Consider the following 4,427-nt stretch of genomic DNA (forward strand, 5'->3'; position numbering starts at 1 on the left):
ACTCTCACTCAGTGGGAGCATAGCAACACTAGGAAGTGTGGTGGGTGGGTGGGAGTTATCACTTCCACAAGCACGTATGCCAGACTAAAGGGTGGTCTCTTTCTACTGTCCGAAGCTATGTTTTTCATTCTGTTCCTATGTGGAAGTTAATCCTCGAGCTCAGTGGCCCTATCATGGCCAAGTAGACAGTTGCCAGGGGTCATTCATGTAGCAAGGGTCATGTTTTACTGTTAAGAGTGAAAGGCTGGAAACTCAATTCTAAATCATGCTCCCAGCTAAAATGAAATCTGTGAAGTCCCTGCTTAAAAATAGATCCAGTCATTCTAGAGAGTTCCTTAAATGCAGAGTAAGTTAGAATGAGGGTCATAACTGCTTTTAAACTACCATTCATGTTTATGTTAAATTAATAAATGCTTAATTTGCTTGCCGAAAGCAGATGTGTGTATGTATGTGTGCATGTCTACATATTGGGATAGAGGGTGGGTTTCAAATGAAAGCCATACGAATACTACTACTAATAATATTTGCATAACTCCTATGTGCCAGGTGATTAACAGATCTGGGAAAGACTTTAGTTTAAAAGGCCAAGGTCTTCCACTGAATCCAGGACCCTCTTCAGTTGTCCTGATCTGTATTTTGCCACTGGAGCCAGTTAGCTCTGGAGGAGAACGTGGGGCTGGTGACTTTGTACATTCCCACTTCACTTAAATCCATGTCATTTACAAGTCATGGGATCGCCTTCCTGATGTCATGGTCTTCTTCAAGAGCCAAAGACAAACAATAACAGAATGTGCCAGGTACTGTGATAAGTGTTTTGCAAATATTATCTCACTTGATCCTTACAACAACCCTGGGAAGGAGATGTTATTATTATACCCATTTTAAAGTTAAGGAAACTGAGGTTGAGAGAGGTTAAGTAACATAGCTAGAAAGTAACTGAAGCTGAATTAAATGCAGATCTTCCTGAACCCAGGCACAACCCTCTATCCACAGTACCACCTAACTGTCTTCTTTTCCTCTATGCTCATATTATATCCCATAAGTGTTGTAGGAAAGACATTAACACTTTTAGGATCCTAGGAAATAATTTTGTTACTTGTACCAGTGTCCTAGCCACCTTAGTGGTTTTAAAGAATCAATACACAGGACATCCCTTCTACTCTGTCAGGATTTCCTGACTTCAAAATCAGACTCCCAGAAATGTTCTAATGGTGACACCAGCTAGTTTGACAGGGAGGATTGGAAAGGGAGGGCGAAAAGCGTGGTTTGTGATCGCTATTCACCCCATCTCTATATTTAATATTCCAGTCTTCCCTCCATTTGAATCTGTAACTACTGAGAATATAATAATGTAAAAAGTGACCTATATGCTTACTAATAGGCCAGATCTGTCCAAGCACAGATGAAAGCTTGATTCCTGGCTTAACAGTGACATTAAGAAGCAGTTTACCAAATCCAAAACCAAGGACATTGGCCTGAGTCAGGGTTTTCTTTTAAACAGCATAGATCTTAACTACCATTTTGTAGGTGGGTCAATTTCAATGTATGGCTCTTATGGTACACCATTTCCCAATGATTCTTTTTGCACACACGAGATCATAGGATCTGAGACTGGAAGGGGATCTTTAAGTAAGCTAGTCTAGCCCATATTTAACTAAGTAAAGCCATATTTAACCTGGTATAATATCACTGACAGGTGATCATCTATCCTTTGCTTGAAGACCTTCAGTATTCATGTATTAAAGATTCATTTGGCCCCAAAGGAGAGAATAAGAAGTGATGGGTAGAACTTGAAAAAAGTAGATGGTTTTGTTTTAATGTGAGGAAAACTGTCTAATAATGCAGTCCCAGAGTGCAGTGGACTCCCTTGGAAGCCTCTCAGTGTATGTATTTCCATCACTGTATGCTCTCAAATGGAGGCTAACTGGCCATTTATTGACATTATTTTAGAAGAAATTTTTGGTGGAGCCTGAGCTGACCAAGGTTATTCCTTTTCAGTTTCCTTTCAACTTTGAAATTCTGCAAGGTTGTCATTTTGTATAACGCCAAGACTAATGAACAAACTTGACCTATTTCCAATCAAGGAAGAAAAATTAGCAGATTATTTATGAACAGGAGCAAGTGAAAGATCAGTTGCCCTAAGGAAGACACTGTGCCCTCTTGAAAATTGTTATTGTGGTGTGGTCTTGGCTGAAGGTTGTCCTCAAGAGGACCTGAAGGACTTTTTAATTTATATATTTGTAGAATTCTGAAACATTACTTCTTCCTAATAATAGGCAAGAATAATAAACTAAGAAATTCTCAGTTTAAAGGATGCTTTCAGCAGACACTAAACATGTAAACATAACCCTTATTAATGTACTAATTGGGAGACAGGTGACAGAACATGGAGAATGCTAGACCCATACTCGAGAAGACTTGGGTTTAAATATCTCTTCAGAGACTTACTAGCTATGTAACACTGGGCAAGTCATAACTTTTTTCTGGGCCTTCAATTTCTGAACTGTAAAATGGGGCTAATAAACCCTACTTTCAGTGTTGTTATGAGGTTCAAATGGGATAACATGTACAAAATATTCAGTAAAACTTTATACATTAGATAAGATTGTATTTATAAATGTGAGCTTTTATTATTGATGGATATTTTACTGGAATTAAAAGAAATGAAAATAAAAACATATTTTAGAGATGTGTATATGTATTAAAACATATGTGTATGCAGCAACATATGTGTTAAAATGCACATACATCACTGCATTTATACACACATGTATGCATATGCATCTATATGTATGTCCAATACCAATATATTTATATACATACACATTCCTAATAAAAACATTTGTTTGTATGTGTACTCTATGTGTGACGTGGCAGATAGGGTGAGAAATAGTGAAAGCTGTCATTCTTTCCCTAACCTTCAGAGGAAATCTCAGTGTTCTTCCTGCCCAGAGAGCTAAGAGGGGATTATCTGGTCACCTCAAAGGTCAACACTGAGTCATGTTCACGTAGAGGGTCAAGGGTACCAGTGGAACTCTTTGGCTAGCTACCTGTTGTTCTTTCTCTCTCATCAAGTGATTTGTACTTTTATGTATACATCCACAAAAATACCCATACACATTTATACATGTACCATATACACTGTTCATGATACATATATAAACATATATGCATAGATATGTAGAGATATCAGTGCTTCAAGGTTTGCAAAGAGCTTCACACAGATTATCTCATTTGATCCTTACAACATTAGAAGGTAGATGTTCTTGCTATTCTCATTGTGGAAATGAGGAAAGTGAGACAGAAATAGGTCACGTGACTTGCCTAGGGTCACACAGCCAATAAGTGCTAAAGGCAGGACTTGAACCTAAAGGCAGGTCTTTTTTACATCATGGTAGATTGGGTAGAGAGTTGGGCTCAGAACCAGCACTTGTGGTGTGTTCATATTTTGCTCTGACACATGCTGCCTGTGAAACCATAAGTGGGTCACTTAACATTTCATTGCCCCAGAAATACTTTTTGTTTTTTTTTTTGCTTTTTGGAGGACAATTGGGATTAAGTGACTTGCCCAAGTTCACACAGCTAGTTTTTGTGTTAAGTGTCTGAGGCCAGATTTGAACTCAGTTCCTCCTGACTCCAGGGCTGGTGTTCTATTCACTGAGCCACCTAGCCATCCCCCTACCCCCCTGCAAGCAACTCTCTTGCACCATAAGTTGTATACAAAACTCTGATCTTCATCAATGGAGGATGTTTCTACATAGGTCATTGCTTTATACTGATGACATCAAAGGCCTAGATCCTTTAACTTACAGGAAAAGAAAGGTATAAGTCTATGTGCATGTGTGTGTATATATATATATATACATATATATATATATATATATATATGTATATATATACACTCAGTTCAACCACAGTTTTTCCTCTTCCTCCCATGGCTAATACCACTTCCAATCTCTGAAAATGTGACTATGAATAAGGAAAAGAAAAGGAGAAATTTGAGGCAATTGAGACAAAGACCACAGAACAATGTATCATGAGGCACTATTTAAGAAATAATACTCTCAAGTATTTAACCTACTTCCTGAGAAGAATTTAGCCAGGAGGGGAAGCAGGTAACACACTTCATGGACTCTTTGGTCATTGTCACTGACACTCACCTAGGATTGGAATATGGAAGGCCAGGGTCAGTGGTCTGGGAGGGGTCAGCATGTTACATCCACCCCCTCCCCTGTCCCACCAGGTCAGATCTAAGCCTAAAATGATTGCATTTAAAAAGGGGAAAAAAAGAAAAGGAAATAAAAAGCATTCTTAGTTCTTAAGCTGTACAAAAATAGACCAGCAGCCAGGATCTGGATCACAAGCGATAGTTTGTCAACCTCTAACAGATAAGAATCCAGGTAGTGTCAGCCAATATAGGTCAGTGA

This window comes from Petaurus breviceps, unplaced genomic scaffold (assembly GCF_028583685.1).
Source record: "Petaurus breviceps papuanus isolate PSGF00001 unplaced genomic scaffold, PetGlider_PUasm1.0 175, whole genome shotgun sequence".
NCBI classification, from domain to species: domain Eukaryota; kingdom Metazoa; phylum Chordata; class Mammalia; order Diprotodontia; family Petauridae; genus Petaurus; species Petaurus breviceps.